Source organism: Lepidochelys kempii, chromosome 4 (genome assembly GCF_965140285.1).
Source record: "Lepidochelys kempii isolate rLepKem1 chromosome 4, rLepKem1.hap1, whole genome shotgun sequence".
NCBI classification, from domain to species: Eukaryota; Metazoa; Chordata; order Testudines; family Cheloniidae; genus Lepidochelys; species Lepidochelys kempii.
This window is the reverse complement of record NC_136383.1, coordinates 51,166,123-51,180,378: the sequence shown is the minus strand read 5'-3', so window position 1 is coordinate 51,180,378 and position 14,256 is coordinate 51,166,123. Positions and strand designations below refer to the sequence as shown.

The 14,256-nt window shown below is 43.5% G+C and overlaps 1 protein-coding gene across 4 annotated transcripts in view; it reads left to right on the top strand.

Moving 5' to 3' along the window:
- The window catches only part of MGAT4D (MGAT4 family member D), a 118,094-nt gene that overhangs the window by 14,698 nt on the left and 89,140 nt on the right, over positions 1-14,256 (top strand). Inside the window, exon 2 of one of the 4 annotated variants that reach the window (XM_073341192.2) lies at positions 12,119-12,421. The exons of the other annotated variants lie outside the window; for them this stretch is intronic. The gene's annotated coding sequence lies outside the window, so the exon portion shown is untranslated. The remainder of the gene's footprint in view (positions 1-12,118; positions 12,422-14,256) is intronic. 4 annotated transcript variants of the gene reach the window in all.

Here is a 14,256-nt window from a genome sequence, read left to right as displayed (position 1 = left end):
TTACACATTTAGTCACCTGAACTGACCCACAGGGTTTTGAGGACTCCAAAGTGGAGATGGTACTCAAAATCAAAAATTAAATGCCAAAGTTTGCACCCAAGGCTGCAAAAATTCTGTAGTTGTGCAGTCTTGTGAATATGTGATTTACTGTACTGTGCGTAAGGCCTGATTCCAGTGTGAAGTTTTTGCTCTTGCCTTCAGCAGGAGCAGGATTGTGCCCTAAATATGCAGGGCCAGATTGAAGCTGGCTTTTGTAGTGATTCATGGGAGGAAGAATGTATGAAGAGCTTCCCATCCCCTTGTTCTTCCTGTGCAAGGCATGGTCACAGACTGAGATGTGAGCACAGAAGACTCTCTCACTGCTCTTTCCAAGAAATTCTGTTAACATTTAGAAACAACTAGTGTAATTCTAAGTAGAGCCTTAAAAAAAAGCTAATACTTATTAATAGTTAAACCTACTCATTTATACATGATCTATTTGCAATAGCAGCGCACCCTTTTTCTTGTTTAGTTTCAAACTACTGTATACCTTAGAAACATTAATTACTTTATCTCCCCATCCTGTGAAGTGGGGAAGTATTATTTTCCCTGTTCTACAGATAGAGGGACTTGCTCACTGTCACACAGGAAATCTGGGGCAGAGCTGGAAATTGAATCCAGATTTCCTTAGTCCTATTCTGGTGCCTTACCCACAAGCCGTCTTTTTTTCTTTTTTGAAGCCCCTATGTTAATAAGTTTAAAGCCTTTTTTAACATTGCTTATTCCTGACTTTATTCACTATGTTCTTGATCCATGTCTGTCTTGGCTAGGAAAGGCCAGTGGTGGAGATTGTCAACATCTCCTTTAAGAACTTGCTCTAGGCACTGGTGCATCCCAGGATCAATAAATTGCTTCATACTGACAATCTGGACTGTTATATTCCTGGTAGTAAAGATTATTCAGAAGGTTGAGATGGGATAACTCTCACAGTAGCAAGATTTCCTTTACCATTGTTAATCTGAGAACCAAAATACATATGGAACAGAAACTGCTCTTGCAGTATTGGTGGATGCTCCCTTCCTAGTGAGGGATGAAAATCAAGTATCTAGGCTGATAGTATTAGATTTATCAGTTGCCTTCTATAGGTGGTGTTCACTGATTTGGGACCTCAGCAGGAGCTGGTGATCTTGCTCCTGAGTGGCTCCATTCTTACTTCTTAAGGAGATCCTAGATGGTGGTCTTGGATGATTACTCTTCTGCCCTGAAGGGTCTCTTATGGAGAGTTCTGCAGGATTGGTTTCATCTTGTCCTCCTGCTCAATGTGCATATGAGGTCATTAAGAGAATTAATGTAGAAGCATTGGTTGTGGGTGTCTTCAATGTGCTCATGACACCCATTTTTGTGTCTTCTGACTTCTATACTTCTGTCTCTTCTGACTCAGACCAAGCGAATGAATGCCTTTCACACTGTCTTGTGGAGACTGGGGCATGCAAGATAATTGGTTAGCTGAAGCCCAGTCCAGATGAGACAGAGTTGATTGGTCTGGGAAAGCAGCCATAAGATATGGCCAAAATTAGCTATCACACACTAAAGGTTTGTCTACAAATGACTTTCTCTTGTTTGCAGCCTGGGAGTTTGGTTGGATTCCCAGTTGTCACTGGATGATCATCTTCAGCAGTAGCCAAAGTTGCTTTTTATCATTTGTCTCTGGTTAGGAGGTTATGATCTTTTCAACATAAACTTCATTACTCTAAGGTCTAGTTTACACACAGTTTTCACACCACTTCATCTATAATGATTTAGAAATTGATATAGTTAGATCAGTGCAACCTCTTCTGTGAACAGTTACACCAATATAAACACCATTATGTAAATAAAAATGTACTGATATAACTGAGTCCACAGTAGAGATTGCACTTATCTAACTGTATGGGATTCTAAACCAACATAGTTAAAATCCATACACAAAGTATGTGCAGACAAGTCCAAATTCATGCCTTTTGTGCCTCAAGGCTAGAACTCTGTAATGTGCTCTACTGGGTGCTGCACCTTAAAACCCATTGGGAAATTAAGAGTAGTGCAGAATACAGCACCCAGCTTGATTAGTGGAGTGTCTGACTGTGAGCATGACCTGCAATGTCTGCCTGTAGGTTTCTAGGTTGATTTTTAGGATGTTGGTATTGACTTATAAAGCTATAAATATCTGAGAGAGAAGATCCTAAATGGCTTCCTTCTTCTTGTGACTTACTTCCATTTTGGGAGCTTAGCAGAGGCTCTTGAAATGGCTCTCCTTGGTATAAAAGAGAGGGGACTTCTGGCAGGGTGTTCTCTGTGAGATTGCCTTTCCTTTAGAATGCATTTCCACCTAAGTTTGAAATAGTTTGTCAGCTGACTTTCATGGTGCACTGCAAGTCATATAGTCTTAGGGGGCTGTTGAAAAAGTAGATATGTGTGGGGTGATTAGAGGAAAAAGGGGGTATTATTTTTATTTTTGTGCTGCCTGGTTACTTAGTAGTGTGTTATAGGGTTGTTGTTTTTCTATGATTGATTGTATTTTTAAGTGTTTGTCAGAGGCACCTAGGGTGTTCAGACAGGCACCTCGTGTTATTTTCTAAGTTTAAAGAACAAATAAATAAAATGCACAATTACTTTACTCTGATGTAATTGCCAAAATGCCAGTTCAGGGTTGACATTTTGGGTTAAGTTGACATTGGAGCATTCAAAGAAATGTAAGGAGGGAGACAGCAAGTGAGAGAGAGCAAGAGACAGAGACCATGTGTTCTTTTGTTTGTCTTCTGTTCCTCTCCCTTCAATTTCATAACTGATTCCTTTTGCCTTACCAACTTTTTAATGTAGTCCTGATGCACTGGCCATGATCAAATACAATCTTACAATGGAAACTTGAATTAAATTTAGAAAAATCTTGTTTGGTGATAAGAGCATGGAAAATAGAAGTTAAATAGCAGTATCCAGAAACACATTGCAAAACATATAATTAGGAAAAAAAACCTCTCCATTACAAGATGACTGGAGCAGAAGTAGCCAAAGCAGGGACTGCTGCACTGGGAGGGGAAATATGGGCCCAACCAGGATCATCCATCCCCTGTCCCAGCACCCCTCAGGACCCAAAACTGTGCATGGGAAACCTCCCAAAATCTGGGGTCATTAGGACCCAGGTGGTGCCTCCCCTCCCCCTGCTATGTGGCCTTGAGGGAAAACTGCAGAGAAACCTGCCAAAGATCCCAGCAGGTAAAAGTAGAAGCAGTCAAAGCAGGGATCTCTGGATATTCAGATAACCTTATAAAGTTTTGACTGGACTTTCTCTGTATTGTGCTGATTGGTTGGCTGTTTTCTCCTACCCTCTGTTTCATTAGCAAAGAAGGAAGCTGAATGCAGATTAACTTAAACAAGTGTTATTTATTAAACTTTGTGTACTGCTCCGTCCATAACTGATGCCCAGACTCCGACCCCCGCCCCTTCAGCGAGAAGTTGCTAAAATATAGCCAAATTGGAGTTTTATCTTTACCAGAAACTCAGTTGATTCCATGGTCTTTGAGATAGTTTAGTCTCCTCAACAGACAACTACACCAGGAGTGACCTATCTCTGACTCCCTGTCACCTGTCTGAGTCTAGCAAACCATCTCTCTGTGAAGTCCCCTCCCTGCCTGTGGGGTTGGCCTCTGGATGGTTCTCTCTCTCACCATTATGCAATGATCTCGGTAGGCTCTCTCAGCGTCTTGTGTCTGCAAGCTCATAAGTGTCTCCTGTTCCTCTAAATCACTTGTCCCTCATGTGTAGTCACCTCCTTTGACCTGGGTGTGATTGCACCTCATGACTCCTTTAGTCCACGCATTCTGGTATGTTTCTAATGGCTGGATCCTCACAAGAGCGCCTGCCTCCAGGGCCAGTAGGTCCTTGACTGACTGGTTGAACCCTAGTACCTGTTTCCTATTATTGTTGACTATCTCCTCTCAGTGGTGTCTCCATCCTTCTGGCTGCAACAGATCTCCCCCTGTTGAGAGCGGGATTTTGGTCCTTTGCCTCTTCAGTGTCTGCACTGGACTGTTTTGGCACCCTTGTGAAGGAGTATTCCTGTGTGCCAAAAACGCTAAGAAGGGGTCTGAACCATAAGAAACAGCCTTGTGTAACAGTCTCTTTGCTGTTTGCACAGATGATTTCATCTTACCATTACTCTGTAGGTATGCTGGGGAGGAGTTGTGGTGGTCAAATTTCCGTTTGCAAGCAAATTCCTTGAATTTTTCTGAGGTAAATTGGGGTATGTTGTGGATGAATTCAGTGTCCAGAACACCATATCTCACAAAATGGGCCTTCAGTTCACCAATCACAGACTTTCTTCTTGTATCTGGCAGGTACTTTGCCTCCCAAAAATTTGGATAGTAATCTACTGTAATGAAGTACTGCTTTAAATTAAAGGTAAATAAGCCCTAACTTTTCCCTTGGTCAGGTGGGCAGATCACGTGGTGACAGTCTCTTTCGGAAGACTGTTATTACATAACCAGAAGGTGTCATACCCTTCAGTCACAGAGTGAAGGTGTGTACTTATTCCTGGCCAGTAAACACACTCTTGAGTTTGTCTAAGACAGCTATTGGTGCCAATGTGTGAGGCATGTATTTTTTGCATGACATTCTTACATAATGATGCAGGGACAACAGCTCTGTCCTTGAAATATGATTCCATCTTTCATGCTCAGCTCATCTTTAATTTGAAAATATAGTTTGGCTTTTACTGGCACTTGGATTTTATTTTCTGGGTTCTTGTTCTCTTGACTGCCTGGAGTTGGATGTCCTTTTCTGTAGCCTGTGATTTCCATCAGCTTTCCTGTTGAAAGTGGGACATAGTGCAGCATGTTAATGAATTCCGTATCCTGATTACCTTCCCCAAACTTGCTGATGCTGGATATATATGCCATGCTCAGGGTCTCCGCTAATACTAGTAGTCCTGGACAATATCTGATCTCTACCTGGTAGAGGTGGAGGTGCATCAATATATGTGGCAATCTCTTTGTAACACTAAGAAGGGGCTTTGCCATGATAGTTTTTTCCAGGTTTGTGGTCTGATTGCACGATTACTGGTTGGCCACTGGTAAACTGATGACATTGCTCCACTTCAAATACAACAGCCAGAAGCTCTTTTTCTATCTAGGTGTTACCTCTGTTCAGTATCTGACAGGGCTTTGCTGGCACAAGCTATCGGCTGTCCTGCAGATGAGTTACACCCAATCCTTTCTCCAATGCATCACGCTGGAGTGTCAGTGACCCTCCTGGATGGTAGTACTTCAGGACTGAGGCATCTTATATTATTGATCAGCGTGTCATGCTTGATGTTGGGAACTTTCCCAGTCCCATTCAACATCCTGCCTTGTGAGCTGTTGTATGGGTTCCACTGCTGCAGCCAGGTGTGGACAGAACTGAGGCAGCAAATTTCTGGTTCCTATGAACCGCTGTATCCCTTTCACACCCACTGGAACTGGCCTGTCTCTTGACTGCCTTGATCTTGTTGGAATCTGCTTTCACTCCCTCTGCTGTGAGCAAATGTTTGACATATGTCACCTCACACTGTTTGAGTCACCTTTTTCTGGAATGAGTGTTATGTTCTTGTCCTTGTGTTCCTGGAAAAAAGCTTGTCATTTCCTGCCATGGTCTTGTTCAGCTTTTATATCATTACTCCCTTCACCTACAATGAGGATATCATCCTGCAATTATTTCAACCATAGGCAGTCCTTCCAGTGCTTGGGTGATTCTTCTCTGAGACATCCAGGTGTTGAACTTATGGCCATTGACATGCACAGCCCTCTGTAGTGACCAAATGCAAGGGTTGTCAGCATACTAGACAGGTTGCCAGATGGCTTCTTTACGACCCACAAGCTCCTTCCTCTTGTACTGGCTTCTACAGGGTGCTATGATACCTTTGCTCTGCAAACTTTAGAGCTCCTTGCATACTGGATTACACAGTTGCACTGGAATTTTCCTTCATGGTAAGCACACAAACTCCACTGTGGGGTCCACTTTCAGTTGTAGCTTTCCTTCAAGGCACCCATCGCCTTTGGAAACATCCCCTATGCTTTTAAAATTTTCTCCATTATTGGTGGGCCTCCTTTTGATTCTTGATGCAACTATAAAATTCTGATGCTGCACCCTGATCAGATCCACAGCTTGTATGGCCGTATTCCCCAAAGGGGTCTGTGGTACTTACCATCCACAGCCACAAACATCTGTTATTTTTCAGGTTAGTTACTCTGAAGTTACATTTTCCTATAGACTCCATTATGCTCTCATTGTATGTTATCCAATTGGGATTGCTCTTTGTAATGGATGCGTTTGAGTACAATTCACAGTGAGGAATCACTCCATAGGAGGCTCCACTATCAGCTGAAATCGCACATGGCATTTTCCTGTTACCATTGTGGAATGCATAGCGTTTGGTATTATCCCTTGTGGCTTTCCTGTCCCAACAGCCTGAACCTTATTGGCTCTTGGACTCAAATGTGATCATCGCTATCTGATGAGCCATCCATCTCTTGTACTGAATCTTTCTGAGAGCTGCTTCTGCTCTTGCGCACACTGCTAAAATGATTCAACTTGCCACAATCCTTGCAATGCTGTCCATGTATAGGGCACTTCTTTAACTGGTCATGCTGTCTCCCACAGTAAATGTATTTCATTCTGTGTATGGAATCCTGGCCACCTGCTCTTCAATTGTCTCACTGCATATACTTCTGGGGGTGTTGTGCCAGCTAGGGCTTTCATCCTTTCTCTCAAGGCTTCTGCTGCAGACCTCACATTTAAGCATCTGTCATATGAAATTGCCTTCGTGGAGCAGTCACTCATACAGGTGGTGATCCCAACTGCCACAGACTAACCTGTACTGAATTAGAATGAAAGTATAGCTGGTCATAAATTGAGAGATGGGGTAGTTTCCATGGAAAATATAGTTTTTGGACAAAAACTGAAATATGTTGACTTTGAAATGTTGTTGTAGTGCCTCATAGGAATTGTCACTCAGGTGCATTGCACTCCACTTCTCCTCTATAGGCCAGGCTCCCTGGTCAGACTACACATCTCATGAGACACCACGGTCTCCCTTTTTGCTGCGTGGAGGCAGTGCACTATGGCTTCCATGTGCCTCTGGTGCATCATGGGAGATGAACTCCAGCTGGGGAGCTTGGCCCATAGAAGAGAATAGGAACAAGAGGCACCTGAACTACAATTCCATGAGGTTACCACGGTGGCATTTCAGAACTGAAATGTTTTGGTTTTCAGTCCTCATTTCTTTGACAGTCAATTTCCCATGGAAAGCAGAAATGTTAATTGAAAATTTCAGTTAATCAGAACCCCAGCTTTCCATTGAAAAATAGTTTTCATAGACAACTTTCAACCACCACTTTTATATCAACAGTTTTTCAAATGGATACCAGTAGGAAATAGAATTTAAGAAGTGTTTAACATGGGAAGGAGGTTTATGAGAATGACTAATAATCTTTTCCTATGAAATTGCATATTTTTTCAGTAGATATCCCAGTCACATTGTAAAATATGGAGTAGAATGACTTGCTGCTAATTACTCTGCATTCTGATTCCCTGGTGATGTTTTTGATTTGTATACTTTATTTTCTTGATCCTGACTTTCCTCCTGGTTTCTTAAACTCTTCTTTTCTCATTCTGCTCTGCCTCCAGTTTCCTGGTCAGATCCTCAGCAATGTAAATTGGCATAGCTATATTGACTTCAGTGGAGCTGCGGTAATATACCTCAGGTGAAGATTTGGTCCTCCCTGTCTAGCTCTTCCTGCAGCAGACTTTGTGGTTCAGTGATATACATTTTCTTCTAATCTCCTTTATCCAAAAACAATAATTCCCCACTTCCTCTTCAAAAACTTTAGGGTGCCCAACATCCCCCACACACTCTCATTCTCTCCCCTCCTGTCTTCTTACTGCAAACATGAGTGGCAGAAGGAAAGTGCTGATACCACTTTCAAGAAGTTTAGTGATCCCTGTCTGATTAGCAATGAGCCGGTGAAAGAACTGACAAATCCATGAGTCTCACAAATAATTTATGATAACTGAGAAGTTCTATATATGGGACATTAACAAAATACAATACTTGTTTTATTATTTCTTTGCTTCTTATGAAGATAGATCTGCTGCAAATATAATCTTGAACTAATGTTATGTGAGAAATTATGTGAAACTGGTAAAGGTGATTGGTGAGTAAAACAGAAGTCAGACGTTCAGGAACCATTAGCCAGGGTGATATCCTGTAACCAAAGCCAGATTATAAGCATATTTAATAAAAAAAAAATTCCAAGACAGAACATAAATCCGATTGCTATTGAGAGGATTAAATACATTGAGTTTAAATCTTAAATTACAATCTACATTAACATCTGTTAACTTTTTAAAAGATTTCCATGAACTTTCATGTACTTTTTTTTTTTGAGCTAATATCCAAGTATAGATGACAGCTGCATAATTTAATAAATAAGGCAAAGATTTTGTCTTGGATATTTTTAGGAAAAGTCATGGACAGGTCACGGGCAATAATGAAAAATTCACAGAAGCCTGTCCCTGACTTTTTCTAAAATGTGCATGACAAAATGGGGAGTCTAGGCACCTGTGGGTAGGCGGGGAGCTCCAAGGGCTCCCTCCACTGGCAGCTCCAAGCTGCGAGGGTCCTCCCTGCTGCCCGGGGTGGCCAGGAGCTCTGGGAGTCCCCTTTGGTGGCCAGGAGCTGTGGGGGCAGGCAGCGGGGGTACCCCACAGCTCCCTGTCTCTGCAGGTGGCAGGGGACTCTGCAGCGCTCAGCTGGCACTGGCTGAAGTCACAGAGGTCTTTGGAAGTCACAGATTCTGTGACTTCCATGACCTCTGTGACTAAATTGCAACCTTATTAATAAATACTATTGTTTCTTAATCTCAGTAACTGTTTGTTCAAAAGAGAAAAGGCCACACTATATTTCAGATACAAAGGGCCAGATCCCGAGTTAGTGTAAATTACTTTAGCAGCATTGATTTTAATGGGGATCTGACGAATATAATGTAATTCCTGAAAAATAAACCCTTGCACATTTCCCAGGTGGCTAATTTGGTTCCTAGTCCTGCAAATGGACACATGAATAGTCCCATTCAGACTTTACAGAGTAACAAATTATTATTCTAAGTTGTGTTTTTATCTGAAGAAATTATTTTTTCTTGTTTATAGGTTTTTCTTTGGCATACATTGCTACAGTGTTGGACAAGTCATTGGGTGCAATGCAGGGGTAATTGGGTGAAATTCTATGACCTGTGTTATATAGGAGGTCAGACTAGATGACCTAATGGTCCCTTCTGGCTTTAAATGAATCTATTAAATGTCTCAAACATTGGTTCTATCCTCATAACATCTCTGCGAGGCAGGGAGATGATCCCCATCTTACAGATAACACTGTGATTTGGACAAGAATCCAGATCCCCTGAGTACAGATCCAGAGCCTCAGCTGTAAAATCATTCATATGTGGGATGAGAAAATTATACTGCATTTTTTATCACTTTCTGTATGGACTGAAGGCTGTTTGTCTGCTTTGCATTGACATTAGATCCTATGGTAGTTTTCATAAGAAGAGGGCTTTTTCACCAGTGTCCCTGGCTAAAACTTTCCTTTCCTCCTCTGGTAAGTAGCATGCAGTGTGCTTGTTGCTGTTTTCCAGCACAGGAATTGCTGCATTTCAGTGTTGTAATATGTATTCATTAGTGAAGTACTTGGGGATCCTTCAAAATGAAAGATGCTATCAGTGTAAAATATTGTTCTTTGGAATAAGAACTGACCCAAAATTATTTTTTTGATCTTCAGAGTGGTTCACCAAGTCCTAATATATACACATACACACTTTCTTCCCTGCTCATTAACTGACTATTTTAATTTTTGCTTGCCTACACTACAAAGTTAAGTTGACTTAATGTAAGTTGACATCCAGCTGCCGAAGTAATTAAGTTGGTCATGCGTGTCCACACCATGCTCATTTTGTCGGTGGAGTGCATCCTCAGTAGCAGCGCTTGCATCAGTGCACAAAGCAGTGTGTTAGGGGGCTTATTCCTTCACCCACTTACTTCCCTGGTCCTTCTCGCATGAACAGAGAGCAACAACACCCAAAGTCCAAAGGTGCAAACAATTCGATGTTTACTGGGGTGAACTTCCAGCAAACATGATTCCAGTTTCCTTCCTTAGTATCCTCCTTCCCAGCTCTGACACCACAGAGCCTTACACCTGTGTCCCTGTTCCCCTTCCTACCCTTAGCCAAACATGATTCCAACTTCCTTACTCCCATTCCCTGTTCCCATTTCCCCCTTTAGCAAAACATGATTCCAATTTTCTTACCTCCATTCCCTGTTCCCATCTCCCTCCCCAACCCACTCTCCCACCCACACCCCACTCACTTCCTCATTGACTACAGATTATATAGTAAAACTTGAGTTCTGCTTAGCTATACCTTAACCAATCATTTTCCTGAAATTTAACTAACCAATCCTAACATATTGTGACATGATTATGTAACCAATTATATCCCACCACCTTAATTAGTTTACACCCAGCAAAATTAATTATACAGCAGACAGGAACAATCACAGAACCAGAGAGATTATACAGACAAACAATAGCAAAGTGGGAACTATAATGACAAAACAATACAGAAGTGAGGATTTCACATCCCAGCTATTGATAAGTGAGTTCTTGCCAGACAGGATGCTATCAAACTAAGTTTCCTTTTACATTTTCTAGGCACTTCCCTTTCTCTGGAGGTGATAGGAATACAATTCTGTCCTGATAGTGCCTAACAGCCCAATAGCACCTTATTTCAATGTGACTAGTTTGGAATGTGAGGATGTGACTGTTCACTTCCCAGCTTATGGCTGCCTCTGCTGCTTAGCCAAAGGCCTTAGCCTAAGAACAGGGCCTCAGACTGTCACAGTAAGAGAAGGCCCTTACACCAGCAGACAGTGATTTTGATTCTCTCTTTTATACCTCTAGAACTAGCCAAGTGATAAGAATACACCTAAATTCTTAAAGTACAGGCCTAGGCCTACAGTACTAGGGACCGAATGGCTAGGCAGCAGTTCTGCGGAAAAGGACCTAGGGGTGACAGTGGACGAGAAGCTGGATATGAGTCAGCAGTGTGCCCTTGTTGCCAAGAAGGCCAATGGCATTTTGGGATGTATAAGTAGGGGCATAGCGAGCAGATCGAGGGACGTGATCGTTCCCCTCTATTTGACATTGGTGAGGCCTCATCTGGAGTACTGTGTCCAGTTTTGGGCCCCACACTTCAAGAAGGATGTGGATAAATTGAAGAGAGTCCAGCGAAGGGCAACAAAAATGATTAGGGGACTGGAACACATGAGTTATGAGGAGAGGCTGAGGGAGCTGGGATTGTTTAGCCTGCAGAAGAGAAGAATGAGGGGGGATCTGATAGCTGCTTTCAACTACCTGAAAGGGGGTTCCAAAGAGGATGGCTCTAGACTGTTCTCAATGGTAGCAGATGACAGAACGAGGAGTAATGGTCTCAAGTTGCAGTGGGGGAGGTTTAGATTGGATATTAGGAAAGACTTTTTCACTAAGAGGGTGGTGAAACACTGGAATGCGTTACCTAGGGAGGTGGTAGAATCTCCTTCCTTAGAGGTTTTTAAGGTCAGGCTTGACAAAGCCCTGGCTGGGATGATTTAACTGGGAATTGGTCCTGCTTTGAGCAGGGGGTTGGACTAGATGACCTTCTGGGGTCCCTTCCAACCCTGATATTCTATGATTCTATGATTCTTTGCAGACTGGCCTGAATATCTTTATCCTAACACAGTGCACCATGGGTACCTATCCCACAGTGAAACTAGCTGCAGGAGGTTTTGGGAAGGGCTTGCAATGCCTCCTGGGACCAAAACATTGTTGCAGGGGGGAATGGGAACATGGCTTCGGCCTCCCATGATGCAGTTTCCTCCCTGCCTCCCTCCCCTGATATCAATGGCAAACAACCTATACTTTCTCGCACCTTTTTTTTAAAGCCTGGCTTAGCCGTGCATATGCCATAGCCCGAGAAGCAGGGAACCTGCTCAGCTGTGCACTCTTGTGAGCATTACAAATGCCTTGTGCCTTATCCTGCAGTATTTCCAGAGTCGAGACAGGAGCCGCCACGTGGAACATTGTGATGTCATGCAAGCAGTCCTGCTGCAAGCCATAGAACAAAACAATTTCCAGTTGCTGCTGACAGTGGTGAAGCACAGTTTCTAGTCCCTGGAAACAGGCACTGACTGGTGGGATCACATCGTTATGCAGCTACGGGATGATGAGCAGTAGCTGCAGAACTTTTGAATGCAGAAGGCCACTTCCCAGGAACTTTGTGCAGAGCTTTTCCCCAGCCCTGAAGCACAGCAACACTAAAACAAGACCTGCTCTGACAGTGGAGAAGTGAGTGACAATTGCTCTGTTGAAACTTGCAATGCCAGACTGCTACTGATTAGTGGGGAATCAATTCGGAATTGGAAACTCCACTGTGGGAGCTGTTGTGCTCCAAGTGTGCAGGGCCATTAATTGACTTCTGCTAAGAAGGGTAGTTACTCTGGGAAACGTGCAGGACATAGTGGATGGTTTTGCTGCCATGGGGATTCCTTACGGCAGTGGGGCAATAGATGGCATGCACATCCCTATCTTGGCACCAGACCACCTTGCCAAAGAGTACATAAACCAAGGGATACTTTGCAATGGTATTGCAAGTGCTGGTGGATCCCAGGGGGCATAGAGTGACCATATGTCTGCTTTTGGCTGGGACAGTCCCTTTTTTAAGCCCTGTCCCAGCTGCACTGACTTTTTTGGCAAAAGTAGGCATTGTCCCATTTGCTCTTGCCAACTTGATCAGGGACACATGCCTATTTTTGCCAAAAAAGTGGGGTGCGGTGACATCCAAGGAACGTGCAGGGTATGCAGGGGGAAAGCGGAGAGGCCAGCCCCATGCAGAGGGGGAGGTAGGGAGGAGGGAGGGAGGCCGGGTTCCAGTGCACGGGGACCGGCAGGGTTCGAGCAACCAGCGACAGCCTCGGAAATAAGGTCACTCTACACCAACATCAACATGGGATTGTCAGGAAAGGTGCATGATGAACACATCTTTAGGAACACAGGTCTGTTCAGAAAGCTGCAAGCAGGGACTTTCTTTACAGATGATAAAATAACCATTGATGATGCTGAAATGCCAATAGTGATCCAGGAAAACCCAGCCTACTGCTTGCTGCCATGGCTCATGAAGCTGTACACCGGCCACCTGGACAGCAGTAAGGAGTGGTTCAACATTAGGCTGAGCAAGTGCAGAATGGTGGTGGAATGTCTTTGGCTTTTAAAGGGTAACTGGTGCAGTTTGTTTACAAGGTTAGACCTCAATGAAAGCAATACACCCATTGTTATTGCTGCATGCTGTGTGTTCCATAATATCTGTGAGGCAAAAGGAGAAAAGTTTCCGCTGGGGGGACTTGGAGGCAGATAGGCTGGCAGCTAATTTTGAGCAGCCAAATACCAGGACAATAAGAATAGCTGAGTGAGGAGATCTCTGTCTCCGGGAGGCTCTGAAAACCAGTTTCAGTAATGAGCCACAGTAGTATGTGCTGCTTATCTGTGTTGTGCCTGCCCATACCAGCTGTCCTGGAGACAGTCGTTATCTTGCTGAACATGTCATCACGTGTCCTATTTTTCTGCCTTCTAATCTGCGAAAGTCTCTTCGCCGCTGAAGGCCAAGCTTTCCACTGTAAGGCATGCAAAGCAGAAGGCAACCATTGTTAGTGCATACCCTGGGTCTAGTGCAAGGTTGCTATTTCAATAACATTCCCCTTATTACACCCAAGTGCAAGCCAGAACATAATCAGAATCCCTAGCTATTCAATAAACCAATTTACTGTTCCAGCCATGGTGAGTATGGCCCCATGACATGAGAGACAGGCCTTGTCCTGCAACTTGTGGCAAACCTTTGTCAGGAGCGCAGGTGGACAATGCCCCCTCCCCCTAGAAACATGGACATTGCTTTGAGACCAGGGACCTGCGTTAAACCTCCCAAATTGATGTCTTACTGGCAGTTTCAGGAGTGGGGGGTTTGCAGCAACAAGAGAACACAGGAAGCTCTCTCTGCCCCATTCCCTTAATGCTGCTGGTAGTAGTTGCCTTGACTTGCAGAATCTGAGGATGTCAAGGTTCCTTCTCACTCTGAACTCTAGGGTACAGATATGGGGACCTGCATGAAAACCTCCTAAGTTTACTTTTAC